The sequence below is a fragment of the Cryptomeria japonica genome, unplaced genomic scaffold (assembly GCF_030272615.1).
Source record: "Cryptomeria japonica unplaced genomic scaffold, Sugi_1.0 HiC_scaffold_55, whole genome shotgun sequence".
NCBI classification, from domain to species: domain Eukaryota; kingdom Viridiplantae; phylum Streptophyta; class Pinopsida; order Cupressales; family Cupressaceae; genus Cryptomeria; species Cryptomeria japonica.
In genome coordinates this window covers 67,501-85,000 of record NW_026728877.1, presented here as the reverse complement: position 1 = coordinate 85,000, position 17,500 = coordinate 67,501, and the positions used below count along the sequence as shown (strand labels likewise).

Here is a 17,500-nt window from a genome sequence, read left to right as displayed (position 1 = left end):
GAGCCCTGCCCGGGTGCGCGCACCTTGCTAGGGCGTCGGGTGTGCACCCGGCCCGGCCTACGTGCGTGCACCTGGACGGGGCGTCGTGTGCGTGCAGTGTCCCGTCTGCAACGCGGTGCCCACACACCACCTCGGGCGCAACGACCTGCGCTCACATGTGGGCCGAGTGCACCTTGGTGCATGTTCGGGGCGCCTCGGGTGCACGCTCGATCTTGCCCCGGTGCACCAAGGCGCTCGGTTTGCCCCGGGTGCGCACTTGGTGCAAGGTGGGCACCCAAAATAGGGATCAAGCACCAAAACACAAGTTTCGGGATGCAAAATGGGACCCAAGGACCACAAATGCGTTCCAAGACCCATGATGGGTCCACGAGAACAAAAATGTGTTCCGAGACTTAATAAACAAATATTGGGTTTTAGGAGAAGAAACATGCTCTGATGCCCAAAACGAGAATCGACCCCGAAAAGGCCACAGGCCAAAAGTGGGATGCGAGACAAAAAAAAATGGGACCCGAGGACCAAAATTGGGTTCCCAGGTCGAAGACAGGGCAACCGGACAAGAAACGACCTCTAAGGCTCGAAATGAGTCCCGACGACTAAAACTTGACAAGAAGCACCCATCAGGCACCCAACTCGACACCCATGGGATGCCGACCCACCCGGGCTTCCACCTAGCACACCTTGGCACCCACCCACCCTCGCACCCAACCTCGCACCCAACTTAGCACCTTTGAACCCACATTGGCACTCACCCTGACCCTGGCACCTTGGAACCCACATTGGCACTCACCTTGACCCTGGCACCCACCTTTGCACTCACCTTGGGACCCACCCTGGCTCCCACCTCGGCACCCACCCAGACACCCACCTTGGTTCCTTGGCACCCACCTTGGATCCTTGGCACCCACCCCGACACCCACCTTGGCACGCAACTTGGCTACTTGCCACCCACCTTGGCTCCTTGACGCCCACCCCGACAACCACCCCGTGACCTACCCTGGCTAGGGTTGGTGCACACCCACCCTGGTGCCCACCTTGGCACCCACCCCATGACCCACCTTGGCACGCACCTTAGTACCCACCCCGTTACCCACCCTAGGACCCACCCCGTGACCCACCTTGGCCAGGGTGGGTGCCTTGGTGCGCACAACTTGCCTGGGCTGCACACCAGGGCGGGCTCAAGATGGCACCCGCGTTCCGTTTTTTTCACTATCTTTCAAAACGGAAATTTTAAAATCTCGTTTTTTTTTTTTTTTTGCCTTTTCTGGAAATTAGTGAAGGCAGCGCATCAAAGGTGCGCAATGCTGGTGCGAACCCGGGAGCGCTCCGATGTGTGCTCCAAGGTGCGGCGTGCACGAAGTCCGAGCCCGGCTTGCCCCGGGTGCGCACCTCGCGTGCACCTTCGCCGGGGTGAGCACCTTGGCTGGGTTGCGCGCCCTGGTGCGCACCAAGGAGCGCTCTGAAGTGTGCTCCAAGGTGCGGCGTGCACGAAGTCGGAGCTCGGTTTGCCCCGGGTGTGCACCTCGGGTGCGCACCTCGCGTGCACCTTCGCTGCGGTGGGCACCTTGGCTGGGTTGCGCGCCTTGGTGGGCACCATGCAGTGCACGAAGTCGGAGCCCGGTTTGCCCCGGGCGCGCACCTCCGCCAGGGTGGGCACCTTGGTGCGCACAACTTGCCTGGGCTGCGCACCAGGAAGGGCTCAAGATGGCACCCGCGTTCCGTTTTTTTCACTATCTTTCAGAACGGAAATTTTAAAATATCGTTTTTTTTTGCCTTTTCTGGAAATTAGTGAAGGCAGCGCATCAAAGGTGCGCAACGCTGGTGCGAACCTGGGAGCGCTCCGATGTGTGCTCCAAGGTGCGGCGTGCACGAAGTCGGAGCCCGGTTTGCCCCGGGTGCGCCCTGGTGGGCACCATGGTGCGCACCAAGGAGCGCTCCGAAGTGTGCTCCAAGGTGCGGCCTGCACGAAGTCGGAGCCCGGTTTGCCCCGGGCGTGCACCACGGGTGGGCACCTTGGTGCGCATGCCTTGCCTGGGCTGCGCACCAGGGCGGGCTCAAGATGGCACCCGCGTTCCGTTTTTTTCACTATCTTTCAAAACGGAAATTTTAAAATCTCATTTTTTTTTGCCTTTTCTGGAAATTAGTGAAGGCAGCGCATCAAAGGTGCGCACCTCGCTGCCCACCACGGTGCGCAACGCCGGTGGGCACCCGGGAGTGCTTCGAAGTGTGCTCCAAGGTGCTGCGTGCACGTTGTCGGAGCCCGGTTTGCCCCGGGTGCGCACCTCGCGTGCACCTTCGTCGGGGTGGGCACCTTGGCTGGGTTTGCCCCGGCTGCGCTCCGAAGCGGGGTTATTGGAGCGCCGCCTCTTTTTTTGTCGGAGCGTTTGGTGGGGTTTCTCGCATTGGCTCTTCCCAGGCCCGGTTGCCACCCTGGCGCGCACGAAGTCGGAAGTAGGGTTAATTGCCCGGGTGCGCACCTTTGCCAGGGTGGGCACCTTACCTGGGCTGTGCACCCGGGCGGGCTCAAGATGGCACCCGCGTTCCGTTTTTTTCACTATCTTTCAAAACGGAAATTTTAAAATCTCCTCTTTTTTTTGCCTTTTCTGGAAATTAGTGAAGGCAGCGCATCAAAGGTGCGCACCTCGCTGCCCACCTTGGTGTGCTCTGAGGTGCGCACCCGGGAGCGCTACGAAGTGTGCTCCAAGGTGCGGCGTGCACGTTGTCGGAGCCCGGTTTGCCCCGGGTGCGCACCTCGCCTGCACCTTGGCCGGGGTGGGCACCCTGGCTGGGTTTGCCCAGGGTGCGCTCCGAAGCGGGGTTACTGGAGCGCCCCCTCTTTTTTTGTCAGAGCGTTTGGTGGGGTTTCTCGCATTGGCTCTTCCCAGGCCCGGTTGTTGGGTGCGCTCCCACCCTGGCGCGCGCGAAGTTGGAAGTTGGGTTAATTGCCCGGGCGCGCACCTTCGCCAGGGTGGGCACCTTGGTGCGCACACCTTGGCTGGGCTGCGCACCAGGGCGGGCTCAAGATGGCACCAGCATTCCCTTTTTCTCACTATCTTTCAAAACGGAAATTTTAAAATCTCGTTTTCTTTTGCCTTTTATGGAAATTAGTGAAGGCATCGCATCAAAGGTGCGCACCTCGCTGCCCACCTTGGTGTGCTCCGAGGTGCCCACCACGGTGCGCTCCGAGGTGCCCACCACGGTGCGCAACGCCGGTGCGAACCCGGGAGCGCCCCGATGTGTGCTCCAAGGTGCGGCGTGCACGAAGCCGGACCCCGGTTTGCCCCGGGTGCGCACCTCGCGTGCACCTTGGTGCGCACACCTTGGCTGGGTTGCGCGGCCTGGTGGGCACCATGGTGCGCACCAAGGAGCGCTCCGAAGTGTGCTCCAAGGTGCGGCGTGCACGAAGTCCTAGCCCGGTTTGCCCCGGGTGCGCACCTTCGCCGCGGTGGGCACCATGGCGTGCACGAAGTCGGAGCCCGGTTTGCCCCGGGTGCGCACCTCGCGTGCACCTTCGCCGGGGTGGGCACCTCGGCTGGGTTGCGCGCCCTGGTGCGCACCAAGGAGCGCTCCGAAGTGTGCTCCAAGGTGCGGCGTGCACGAAGTCGGAGCCCGGTTTGCCCCGGGTGCGCACCTTCGCCGCGGTGGGCACCCTGGTGCGCACCATGGCGTGCACGAAGTCGGAGCCCGGTTTGCCCCGGGTGCGCACCTCGCGTGCACCTTCGGCGGGGTTGCGCGCCCTGGTGCGCACCAAGGAGCGCTCCGAAGTGTGCTCCAAGGTGCGGCGTGCACGAAGTCGGAGCCCGGTTTGCCCCGGGTGCGCACCTCGCGTGCACCTTCGGCGGGGTTGCGCGCCCTGGTGGGCACCATGGTGCGCACCAAGGAGCGCTCCGAAGTGTGCTCCAAGGTGCGGCGTGCACGAAGTCGGAGCCCGGTTTGCCCCGGGTGCGCACCTCGCGTGCACCTTCGCCGCGGTGGGCACCATGGCGTGCACGAAGTCGGAGCCCGGTTTGCCCCGGGTGCGCACCTCGCGTGCACCTTCGCCGGGGTGGGCACCTCGGCTGGGTTGCGCGCCCTGGTGCGCACCAAGGAGCGCTCCGAAGTGTGCTCCAAGGTGCGGCGTGCACGAAGTCGGAGCCCGGTTTGCCCCGGGTGCGCACCTCGCGTGCACCTTCGCCGCGGTGGGCACCATGGCGTGCACGAAGTCGGAGCCCGGTTTGCCTCGGGTGCGCACCCCGCGTGCACCTTCGCCGGGGTGGGCACCTCGGCTGGGTTGCGCGCCCTGGTGCGCACCAAGGAGCGCTCCGAAGTGTGCTCCAAGGTGCGGCGTGCACGAAGTCGGAGCCCGGTTTGCCCCGGGTGCGCACCTCGCGTGCACCTTCGCCGCGGTGGGCACCTTGGCTGGGTTGGGCACCATTGAGCGCTCCGAAGTGTGCTCCAAGGTGCGCACCATGGCCCTCCAAGGTGCGCAGCATGGCGTGCACGAAGTCGGAGCCCGGTTTGCCCCGGGTGCGCACCTCGCGTGCACCTTCGCCAGGGTGGGCACCTCGGTGCGCACACCTTCTCAATGTTTTCTTGCCTTTTCTGGAAATTGGTGAAGGCAGCGCATCAAAGGTGCGCACCTCGGTGTGCTCCGAGGTGCGAACCCGAGAGCGCTCCGAGGTGCCCACGAAGTCGAAAGTCGGGTTAATTGCATTGTTTTCCCCGGGTGCGCTCCGAGGTGCGCAACATCGGTGCGCACCAAGGAGGGCTCCGAAGTGTGCTCCAAGGTGCGCACGATTCGGAGCTCGGTTTGCCCGGGGTGCGCACACCTTGGCTGGGTTGCGCACCCTTTGTGCGCTCCAAGGTGCGCACGAAGTCGGAGCTCGGTTTGCCCCGGGTGCGCACCTTCGCCAGGGTGCGCACCTTGATGCGCACGCCTTGGCTGGGCTGCGCACCTTGGTGGGCGCCATGGTGCGCACCTTTCGTGCGCTCCAAGGTGCGCACGAAGTCGGAGCTCGGTTTGCCCCGGGTGCGCACCTTGGTGGGCGCCATGGTGCACTCCGAGGTGCCCAAGATTGGTGCGCAACAAGGAGCGCTCCGAAGTGCGCTCCAAGGTGCGCAGGTGCGCGCGAAGTCGAAAGTTGGGTTAATTGTCCGGTTTGCCTCGGGTGCGCACCTTGCGTGCACCTTCGCCAGGGTGGGCGCCTTGGTGCGCACACCTTGGCTGGGCTGCGCACCCGGGCGCGCACACCTTGGCACCCGCGTTTCCTTCATTTTAAATTTTTTTTTTTTACAATCTCTCAAGTGGGAAATTCTATAATCTCAACTTTTTTTGCCTTTTCAGGAAACTTTTGAATGGAGCGCATCATTGGTGCGCTCCGAAGTGTGCTCCAAGGTGCGCACCTCTGGTGTGCTCCAAAGCTCTCTCCAGCTGCGTGCACCTGCCCCGGCCGCGCACCCGGCCCCGCCCAGCTTCGCTCACCTGTCCCGGGCGTCTGGTGCGGAACCTTAGAGTAAGAAACATCACCGTGCACCTTGGCCAACGTGCGCGACTCGACCGAGCGCGCACTGGCCGAGGTGCACACCGATTTCACCTGGGTGCGCGCGCAGCACCTCGGGCGCACCGGGGTGCGCGCACAACGCCCGGGTTGCACCGTGGCCTGTGTGCTCGGGGCGCCTCGGGTGCGCGCTCGGTGTCGCCCCCGCGCGCGCGGTAGTGCGGGCAGCGCACCCCGGCCCGGCCCGGCCCCGACGAGAACGCAAACGGGCAAAAGGTTTATTCAAATAGCATTGCGACGCCCGGCGAAAAACTAAGAAAGGGTGCAACACCGGGACTTCCCGGGAGGTCACCCATCCTAGTACTACTCCGGCCCAAGCGCGCTTAACTGCGGAGTTCTGATGGGATCCGGTGCACTAACGCTGGTATGATCGCACCCGTTATGAGCTTGTCGCAGTGTGTACTTAGCAAACCGCGACCCACGTGCGAATCCACCCCGGCCACCCACCCCCGTCGAGGTGCACACCCTCCCTCGCGAAGTGCGCCCCGTTCGCCAAGTGTGAGCCCTGCCCGGGTGCGCGCACCTTGCTAGGGCGTCGGGTGTGCACCCGGCCCGGCCTACGTGCGTGCACCTGGACGGGGCGTCGTGTGCGTGCAGTGTCCCGTCTGCAACGCGGTGCCCACACACCACCTCGGGCGCAACGACCTGCGCTCACATGTGGGCCGAGTGCACCTTGGTGCATGTTCGGGGCGCCTCGGGTGCACGCTCGATCTTGCCCCGGTGCACCAAGGCGCTCGGTTTGCCCCGGGTGCGCACTTGGTGCAAGGTGGGCACCCAAAATAGGGATCAAGCACCAAAACACAAGTTTCGGGATGCAAAATGGGACCCAAGGACCACAAATGCGTTCCAAGACCCATGATGGGTCCACGAGAACAAAAATGTGTTCCGAGACTTAATAAACAAATATTGGGTTTTAGGAGAAGAAACATGCTCTGATGCCCAAAACGAGAATCGACCCCGAAAAGGCCACAGGCCAAAAGTGGGATGCGAGACAAAAAAAAATGGGACCCGAGGACCAAAATTGGGTTCCCAGGTCGAAGACAGGGCAACCGGACAAGAAACGACCTCTAAGGCTCGAAATGAGTCCCGACGACTAAAACTTGACAAGAAGCACCCATCAGGCACCCAACTCGACACCCATGGGATGCCGACCCACCCGGGCTTCCACCTAGCACACCTTGGCACCCACCCACCCTCGCACCCAACCTCGCACCCAACTTAGCACCTTTGAACCCACATTGGCACTCACCCTGACCCTGGCACCTTGGAACCCACATTGGCACTCACCTTGACCCTGGCACCCACCTTTGCACTCACCTTGGGACCCACCCTGGCTCCCACCTCGGCACCCACCCAGACACCCACCTTGGTTCCTTGGCACCCACCTTGGATCCTTGGCACCCACCCCGACACCCACCTTGGCACGCAACTTGGCTACTTGCCACCCACCTTGGCTCCTTGACGCCCACCCCGACAACCACCCCGTGACCTACCCTGGCTAGGGTTGGTGCACACCCACCCTGGTGCCCACCTTGGCACCCACCCCATGACCCACCTTGGCACGCACCTTAGTACCCACCCTGTTACCCACCCTAGGACCCACCCCGTGACCCACCTTGGCCAGGGTGGGTGCACCCACCCTGGTGCCCACCTTGGCACCCACCCATCCTAGCACCCAGCCTGTGACCGGGCTTGGAACCCAACCTTGCACCCGTCTTGGCCAGTGTGGGTGCGCACCCATCCTGGCACCCACGTTGTGACACACCCTTTAACCCACGCACCCTAGCAGCCACGTTGGCACCCACCTTGGAACACAACCTAGCAACTTGGCACCCACCCCGTGACCCACCTTGGCATCCACCATAGCAGTCGCCCACTTGGCACCCACCTTGGAACCCAAGTTGGCACCCACCTCGGCACCCACCTTGACACTTGTGGACCCACCTTGCCACTCACCCTAGCATCGACCCATCCTAGCACCCACCCTGGCACCTTTGCACCCTAGCACTCACCCATCCTAGCACCTAACCTGTGACCCACCTTGACACTCACCCTCGCACCCACCTTGGAACCCAACCTAGCACCCACCCACCCTGACACCAACCCTAGCACCTACCCACCCTTGCACCCACCCTGTGACCCATCTTGGCACCCACCCATCCTACCACTCAACCTATCACCCACCTTCTCACCCACCTTGGCATCCACCTTAGCACCCACCCACACTGGCACCTTGGCACCCACCTCGGGCAAGGTGGGTGCACACCCACCCTGACACCCAATTTAGAACCAACCGAGCATGTTACCCACCTTGGCACCCACATTGCAGCCCACCCTAGTACCCACCCTATGACCCACATTGGCATCCACACCCTAGCACCCAGGCACCTCGACACCCGCCTTGACACGCACCCTAGCACTAAACCTGTGACCCACCTTGGAACTCACCCTAGAACCCACCCACCCTGTGAACCACCTTGGCATCCACCTTAGCACCCACCCACCTTGGCACCCACTCTAGCACTCACCCATCCTAACACCCAACTTGTTACCCACCTTGGCACCCGCCCTCGCGTCCACCTTGAAACCCACCCTAGCACCCACCCACGCAGGAGCCCACCTTGGCACCCAACCTAACACCCACGCATCCTGGCACCCAACTTGTGACCCACCTTGGAACCCACCCTAGTACCCACCTTTGAACCCACTATATCACCAACCCACCTTGGCACCCACCCTATGACCCTCTTTGGAATCCACCCTAGCACGCACCCACCCTGGCACCCACCATGGAGCGCACCCTAGCACCCACCCACCTCGGCACGCACCTCAACACCCACCTTGGTGTGCGCACTGCGCCAACCTCTCAAAGACCCTATGTGGTGCGCTCCAAAGTGTACACCTTTGGTGCGCTCCAAGGTGCGCACCTTTGGTGCACACCGAGGTGCACACCAAAGTGTGCACCGAGGTGAGCACCAAAGTGCACTCCAAGGTGCACACCAAGGCGTGCACCTTTGGTGCGGTCAATGCAAACGAATTCGGAAGTTGGGGTCGATGTCCTAATCGCTGCTGCAGACTACACGTATGAGAATCGGACAAATAGCTTTATATAGGGGAGGTGTTGCGTTTGATGGGTCGACTCCCCTGGTTGTGTGCACTGCACCAACTTCAAAGACCCTGTCTTGTTTAAGAAGTCAAAAGTTGGGGTGGATGTCCTAATCATTGCTGCAGTCTACGCATGTATGAGAATCAGACAAATAGCTTATATAGGGGAGGTGTTGCATTCGGTGGGTTGACTCCCCTGGTTGTGCGCACTGCGCCAACCTCAAAGACCCCGCATAGCAGAAGAAGTCGGAAGTCGGATTTTGGTGAGCACCAAGGCGTGCACCTTTGGTGCGGTCAACGCAGACGAATTCAGAAGTTGGGGTGGATGTCCTAATCGTTGTTGCAGGCTACACATGTATGAGAATCAGACAAATAGCTTATATAGGGGAGGTGTTGGGTTTGATGGGTCAACTCCCTTGGTTGTGCGCATTACGCCAACCTCAAAGACCTTGTTTTCGTTAAGAAGTCAAAAGTTGGGGTCAATGTCCTAATGGCTCCTGTAGGCTACACATGTATGAGAATCGGACAAATAGCTTATATAGGGGAGGTGTTGGGTTTGATGGGTCGACTCCCCTGGTTGTGCGCATTACGTCAACCTCAAAGACCTTGTTTTCGTTAAGAAGTCAAAAGTTGGGGTCGATGTCCTAATTGCTCCTGTAGACTACACATGTATGAGAATCAGACAAATAGCTTATATAGGGGAGGTGTTGGGTTTGATGGGTTGACTCCCCTAGTTGTTCGCATTACACCAACCTCAAAGACCTTGTTTTCGTTTAGAAGCCGAAAGTTGGGGTCGATGTCCTAATTGCTCCTGCAGGCTACGCATGTATGAGAATCAGACAAATAGCTTATATAGGGGAGGTGTTGGGTTTGATGGGTCGACTCCCCTGGTTGTGCGCATTGCGCCAACCTCAAAGACCCTGCATTGCGGATGAAGTCGAAAGTCAGAGTTTGGTGTGCTACAAGGTGTGGTCGAAGGTGCTCACCTAGGTGTGCACCTTTGGAGCGCAGGAAAAGTGCCCTCCAAAAGTGCGCACCTTTGGAGTGCACAAAAGTGCCCTCCAAAAGTGCGCACCTTTGGAGCGCACAAAAGTGCCCTCCAAAAAGTGCCCTCCAAAAGTGCGCACCTTTGGAGCGCACAAAAGTGCCCTCCAAAAAGTGCCCTCCAAAAGTGCGCACCTTTGGAGTGCAGAAAAGTGCCCTCCAAAAAGTGCCCTCCAAAAGTGTGCACCTTTGGAGTGCACAAAAGTGCCCTCCAAAAGTGCGCACCTTTGGAGCGCAGAAAAGTGCCCTCCAAAAAGTGCCCTCCAAAAGTGCGCACCTTTGGAGCGCAGAAAAGTGCCCTCCAAAAAGTGCCCTCCAAAAGTGCGCACCTTTGGAGCGCAGAAAAGTGCCCTCCAAAAAGTGCCCTCCAAAAGTGCGCACCTTTGGAGCGCAGAAAAGTGCCCTCCAAAAAGTGCCCTCCAAAAGTGCGCACCTTTGGAGCGCACAAAAGTGCCCTCCAAAAAGTGCCCTCCAAAAGTGCGCACCTTTGGAGCGCACAAAAGTGCCCTCCAAAAGTGCGCACCTTTGGAGCGCACAAAAGTGCCCTCCAAAAGTGCGCACTTTTGGTGCGCACCAAGGCGCTGGTTCGGTCGTTGCAGGCGAGTTCGGAAGTTGGGGTCGATGTCCTGAGCGGAGGTGCAAACTACACAGGTGTCGGAATCGGACAAATAGCTTATATAGGGGAGGTGTATGCTTCGATGGGTCGACTCCCCAGGTTGAGCGCACCGCGCCAACCTCAAAGACCCTACGGTATGGATGAAGTCGGAAGTTGGGTCCGATGACCGATTCGATTAGTAGGTATGCTCATGAGGTCGGAATTTGGGTCCGATGACCTGCCATGTGCAGGAAGGCGAATGTTGGCACTGTGCGTTGCAAGGTGCACACCAAGGTGCTGGTGCGGTCTTTTTAGTCGAGTTCGGAAGTTGGGGTCGATGTCCTGATCGGAGGTGCAAGCTACACAGGTGTGGGAATCGGACAAATAGCTTATATAGGGGAGGTGTATGCTTCGTTGGGTCGACTCCCCGGGTTGAGCGCACCGCGCCAACCTCAAAGACCCTACGGTATGGATGAAGTCGGAAGTTGGGTCCGATGACCGATTCGATATGTAGGCATACTCGCGAGGTCGGAATTTGGGTCCGATGACCTGCCATGTGCAGGAAGGCGAATGTTGGCACTGTGCGTTGCAAGGTGCGCACCAAGGCGCTGGTTCGGTCGTTGCAGGCGAGTTCGGAAGTTGGGGTCGATGTCCTGATCGGAGGTGCAAACTACACAGGTGTGGGAATCGGACAAATAGCTTATATAGGGGAGGTGTATGCTTCGTTGGGTCGACTCCCCGGGTTGAGCGCACCGCGCCAACCTCAAAGACCCTACGGTATGGATGAAGTCGGAAGTTGTGTCCGATGACCGATTCGATATGTAGGCATACTCGCGAGGTCGGAATTTGGGTCCGATGACCTGCCATGTGCAGGAAGGCGAATGTTGGGACTGTGCGTCGCAAGGTGCGCACCAAGGCGCTGGTGCCGTCGTTGCAGTTGAGTTCGGAAGTTGGGGTCGATGTCCTGGTCAGAGGTGCAAACTACACAGGTGTGGGAATCGGACAAATAGCTTATATAGGGGAGGTGTATGCTTCGATGGGTCGACTCCCCGGGTTGAGCGCACCGCGCCAACCTCAAAGACCCTACAGTATGGATGAAGTCGGAAGTTGGGTCCGATGACCGATTCGATACGTAGGCATATTGGCGAGGTCTGAATTTGTGTCCGATGACCTGCCATGCGCAGGAAGGCGGAATTTGGGTCCGATGACCGAGTTGATGGCGTGCCATGCGCAGAAAGGCGGAATTTGGGTCCGATGACCGAGTTGATGTTGATGGCCCGCCATGCACAGGAAGGCGGAATTTGGGTCCGATGACCGATTTGAAGGCGTGCCATGCGCAGAAAGGCGGAGTTTGGGTCCGATGACCGAGTTGATATTGATGGCCCGCCATGCGCAGGAAGGCGGAATTTGGGTCCGATGACCTGACATACGCATGGAGTCCGACTCGGGGGCCGATGTTCGATTCGATGACTTGCATTGTGGGTAAAGTCGGAAGTTGTGGTCTTTGACCCGATTCGATGACCAGACTTCGGCTGCTTGAGAATCGGACAAATAACTTATATAGGGGAGGTAGTGTTCTCGAGCATCCTCCCCCCGTGCCCGTTTATGTCGATTGATGCTGGTGCTCGACTGGTTGGAGCGCTCGGATGCAAAAATCTTGCACCAGGATTTATCGATTGTGATGGACACGGCAAGTCTCCTGATTGCTATGCAGGAGCTCATCGTGAATCTCTATGCGGCCTTGGTATGGACTCGACCTGCGGAATGGTTCGGCAATGGTAGTCGCTCCAACACGTCCTTGCAATGGCCACAGAGGTGATTCGACTAGAGCTCCAGTCTAGCTTTTGGGTTGCTTGGCGGACTGGTATAGCCGCGATCGAGTTCCGGCCATGAACGTTTTAGATAGCTCTTGGGCTTTCTGGGACGGAAGTCGGAAGTTTGGGCTGTTGTCCGATTTGATGACCATTCTTCGGATGTGTGAGAATCGGACAAATAACTTATATAGGGGACTGTGTTGTCTCACGCAGCCCCCTCCGTGCCCCTCTATCTCGACCGATGTTGGTGCTTGAAAGGGTTGGGATCGCTCGGATTTATAAACGTGCACCACCATTTGTCGAGTGTGAGGGACGCGGCAGGTCTCCTAAATGCTATACGGGCGCTCTCTGAGAATCTCTATCCGGCCTCGACACAGACTAGTCTTGCTGAATGGTTTGGCACTGGTAGTCGATCCAACACGTCGTTGTTGTGGCCGCCTAGGCGATTCGATTCGAGCCCCCGTCTAGCTTTTGGGTTGCTTGGCGGATTTTGCCCTATCCGCAAGTGAGCTCGGTCCCTAAACGTTCGAGAAACCCGATTGCTATGCGCTGACTCTCTTTCTTGCGAGCCTCCATCTAGCTTTTGGGTCTCTACGGAACGGAAGTCGGAATCTGGGACCGTTGTTTGATTCGACGAGGCAGACTACGGTTGTGCGAGAATCGGACAAATAACTTATATAGGGGAGGTGTTGACTGGAGCATTCTCCCCCGTGCCCCTCTAACTCGACCAATGCTGGCGCTCGAACGGTGGTAGCGCTCGGATTTTCGTTGAGCGCCAGCATTGGTCGATTTAGAGGGGCATGCGAGATTCCCGAATGCTATGCGAGGGCTCTAACGGAAATGTCTATTGGTTTCGGTATGGATGCAATTGCGAGTGGTTCGGCAAAGGTAGTCGTTCCGATGCGTCCATGTCGTGGCCAAATCGATAATTCGATTTGAGCCCTCGTATAGCATTTGGGTCTCTCGATGTGATTCCGCATTCCAGTCCCTTTGGGCACTGCTTGAGCTGCATCCCAGGGGGTTCCCTTCCCAATAATCTGCCTCGCAACCCGATTGCTATGCGGTGAGGCTCCTCGGCCGCCTCGGAACTATCTGTGTATCAGACGCATCGCGGGATAAGGGGTTGGCAACGGTAGTCGCCCCAAGCGCGTCCGATGCTTGGACCATTCCGAGGCGGCCCTGAAGCCTCTTCCGTCTAGCCGTTGGGTCCTTCTCGCCGCATCCCTTGCCTCGCACCCCGATTGCTATGCGGTGAGGCTCCTCGGCCGCCTTGGAACTATCTGTGTATCAGACGCATCGCGGGATAAGGGGTTGTCACTGGTAGTCGCCCCAAGCGCGTCCGATGCTTGGACCATTCCGAGGCGGCCCTGAAGCCTCTTCCGTCTAGCCGTTGGGTCCTTCTCGCCGCATCCCTCGACTCGCACCCCGATTGCTATGCGGTGAGGCTCCTCGGCCGCCTTGGAACTATCTGTGTATCGGACGCGTCGCGGGATAAGGGGTTGTCACTGGTAGTCGCCCCAAGCGCGTCCGATGCTTGGACCATTCCGAGGCGGCCCTGAAGCCTCTTCCGTCTAGCCGTTGGGTCCTTCTCGCCGCATCCCTCGCCTCGCACCCCGATTGCTATGCGGTGAGGCTCCTCGGCCGCCTTGGAACTATCTGTGTATCGGACGCGTCGCGGGATAAGGGGTTGTCACTGGTAGTCGCCCCAAGCGCGTGCGATGCATGGACCATTCCCAGGCGGCCCTGAAGCCTCTTCCGTCTAGCCGTTGGGTCCTTCTCGCCGCATCCCTCGCCTCGCACCCCGATTGCTATGCGGTGAGGCTCCTCGGCCGCCTTGGAACTATCTGTGTATCGGACGCGTCGCGGGATAAGGGGTTGTCACTGGTAGTCGCCCCAAGCGCGTCCGATGCTTGGACCATTCCGAGGCGGCCCTGAAGCCTCTTCCGTCTAGCCGTTGGGTCCTTCTCGCCGCATCCCTCGCCTCGCACCCCGATTGCTATGCGGTGAGGCTCCTCGGCCGCCTTGGAACTATCTGTGTATCGGACGCGTCGCGGGATAAGGGGTTGTCACTGGTAGTCGCCCCAAGCGCGTCCGATGCTTGGACCATTCCGAGGCGGCCCTGAAGCCTCTTCCGTCTAGCCGTTGGGTCCTTCTCGCCGCATCCCTCGCCTCGCACCCCGATTGCTATGCGGTGAGGCTCCTCGGCCGCCTTGGAACTATCTGTGTATCGGACGCGTCGCGGGATAAGGGGTTGTCACTGGTAGTCGCCCCAAGCGCGTCCGATGCTTGGACCATTCCGAGGCGGCCCTGAAGCCTCTTCCGTCTAGCCGTTGGGTCCTTCTCGCCGCATCCCTCGCCTCGCACCCCGATTGCTATGCGGTGAGGCTCCTCGGCCGCCTTGGAACTATCTGTGTATCGGACGCGTCGCGGGATAAGGGGTTGTCACTGGTAGTCGCCCCAAGCGCGTCCGATGCTTGGACCATTCCGAGGCGGCCCTGAAGCCTCTTCCGTCTAGCCGTTGGGTCCTTCTCGCCGCATCCCTCGCCTCGCACCCCGATTGCTATGCGGTGAGGCTCCTCGGCCGCCTTGGAACTATCTGTGTATCGGACGCGTCGCGGGATAAGGGGTTGTCACTGGTAGTCGCCCCAAGCGCGTCCGATGCTTGGACCATTCCGAGGCGGACCTGAAGCCTCTTCCCTCTAGCCGTTGGGGCTTTCTCGCCGCATCCCTCGCCTCGCACCCCGATTGCTATTCGGTGAGGCTCCTCGGCCGCCTTGGAACTATCTGTGTATCGGACGCATCGCGGGATAAGGGGTTGGCAGTGGTAGTCGCCCCAAGCGCGTCCGATGCTTGGACCATTCCGAGGCGGCCCTGCAGCCTCTTCCGTCTAGCCGTTGGGGCCATCTCGCTGCATCCCCCACCTCGCACCACGATTGCTATGCGGTGAGGCTCCTTGGCCGCCTCGGAACTATCTGTGTATCGGACGCATCGCGGGATAAGGGGTTGTCACTGGTAGTCGCCCCAAGCGCGTCCGATGCTTGGACTATTCCGAGGCGGCCCTGCAGCCTCTTCCGTCTAGCCGTTGGGGCCATCTCGCCGCATCCCCCAGCTCCTCGGCCGCCTCGGAACTATCTGTGTATCGGACGCATCGCGGGATAAGGGGTTGGCAGTGGTAGTCGCCCCAAGCGCGTTCGATGGTTGGACTATTCCGAGGCGGCCCCGCAGCCTCTTCCGTCTACCCTTTGGGGCCATCTCGCCGCATCCCTCGCCTCGCACCCCGATTGCTATGCGGTGAGGCTCCTCGGCCGCCTGGGAACTATCTTCGTATCGGATGCATCGCGGGATAAGGGGTTGTCACTGGTAGTCGCCCCAAGCGCGTCCGATGCTTGGACTATTCCGAGGCGGCCCTGTGGCCTCTTCCGTCTAGCCGTTGGGGCCATCTCGCCGCATCCCTCACCTCGCACCCCCATTGCTATGCGGTGAGGCTCCTCGGCCGCCTTGGAACTGTCTTCGTATCGGAAGCATCGCGGGATAAGGGGTTGTCACTGGTAGTCGCCCCAAGCGCGTCCGATGCTTGGACTATTCCGAGGCGGCCCTGCAGCCTCTTCCGTCTAGCCGTTGGGGCCATCTCGCCGCATCCCCCACCTCGCACCCGGATTGCTATGCGGTGAGGCTCCTCGGCCGCCTTGGAACTATCTTCGTATCGGACGCATCGCGGGATAAGGGGTTGTCACTGGTAGTCGCCCCAAGCGCGTCCGATGCTTGGACTATTCCGACGCGGCCCTGTGGCCTCTTCCGTCTAGCCGTTGGGGCCATCTCGCCGCATCCCCCACCTCGCACCCCGATTGCTATGCGGTGAGGCTCCTCGGCCGCCTTGGAACCATCTTCGTATCGGACGCATCGCGGGATGAGGGGTTGTCACTGGTAGTCGCCCCAAGCGCGTCCGATGCTTGGACCATTCCGAGGCGGCCCTGAAGCCTCTTCCGTCTAGCCGTTGGGGCCTTCCCGCCCCATCCCTCGCCTCGCACCCCCGATTGCTATGCGGTGAGGCTCCTCGGCCGCCTTGGAACCATCTGTGTATCGGACGCATCGCGGGATAAGGGGTTGGCACTGGTAGTCGCCCCAAGCGCGTCCGATGCTTGGAGCATTCCGAGGTGGCCCTGAAGCCTCTTCCGTCTAGCCGTTGGGGCCTTCCCGCCCCATCCCTCGCCTCGCACCCCGATTGATATGCGGTGAGGCTCCTCGGCCGCCTTGGAACTATCTGTGTATCGGACGCATCGCGGGATAAGGGGTTGGCACTGGTAGTCGTCCCAATCGCGTCCGATGCTTGGACCATTCCGAGGCGGCCCTGCAGCCTCTTCCGTTTAGCCGTCGGGGCCTTCCCGCCGCATCCCTCGCCTCGCATCCCGATTCCTATGCGGTGAGTCTTCTCGGCCGCCGCGGAACTATACCTGTTATTGCTACTGCATCCTTCGGCTGGTAACCTCCTCTGCCGCCTTGGAACGTTCTCTTTGTCGGACGCGTCGCGGGATAAGGGGTTGGCACTGGTAGTCGCCCCAAGCGCGCCCGATGCATAGACCGCTCCGAGTTGACCTTGCTTTCAGCCTCTCACATGCATAGACCTCTCTGAGTCGACCCTGCAGCCTCTCACGTTTAGCCTTTGGAATCTCGCCTCACAACATGATTGCTATCCTTGATGCATCCCTTGCCTCGAGCCCTGATTGCTTTCTTGGCTGCATCCCTCCTCTCCTCACAGCCCGGTTGTCATCACTGCTTCATCCGTCGCTTCATGCATTCTGGCTGCTGGGCCCTTCCCACCGCACACCTCGATTGCTATCTCTTCTGCATCACACACCCCGATTGCTATCTCTGCTACATCCCTCGGCTCTCACTTCTGCATCCTTCGCCTCCCACCTCGATTGCTATCAATGCTGCATCCGTAACCTCACACCCCGATTGCTATGCGGGGAGGCTCCTTGGCCGCCTTGGAAATTTCTGTGTGTCGGACGCACCGCGGGATAAGGGGTTGGCACTGGTAGTCGCCCCAAGTGCGCCCGATTCTTAGACCGCTTCGAGGTGACCTCGTAGCCTCTTTCGTCCAGGCTTCCTGCCTTCAACGCCCTTTTTACACCTCGATTGCTATGCGCGGGCTCGTTGGCGTCTATCACCTCTCTGCGAAGAGTGGCACGATGATTGTTGGGGTAAATCGTAGCAGTCCGATCTCTGGCCTTGGGCCATTGTGAGGGCTGATCGATTTCCTGTGCGCATCTCGTGTTCGCCCAGTAACAGACTCGACGACTTGTAATCGGTCTTGTTCCCGATTGTTCCTGGAGGTAGTCTTCGGAACTCTTGGATTTGACCTGTCACTCGAACTGTCCTCTTCCGAGGATGCTTGTGTGTGTGTGCTT

At 59.9% G+C, this 17,500-nt stretch overlaps 1 non-coding gene across 1 annotated transcript; it reads right to left on the bottom strand.

The window, feature by feature from the left end:
• Positions 1 to 5,793: 5,793 nt before the first annotated feature.
• Positions 5,794 to 5,912, bottom strand: LOC131863067 (5S ribosomal RNA). Its single transcript, XR_009362002.1, has one exon. It is a non-coding gene; the product is annotated as a 5S ribosomal RNA (ribosomal RNA).
• Between the last annotated feature and the right edge of the window lie 11,588 nt (positions 5,913 to 17,500).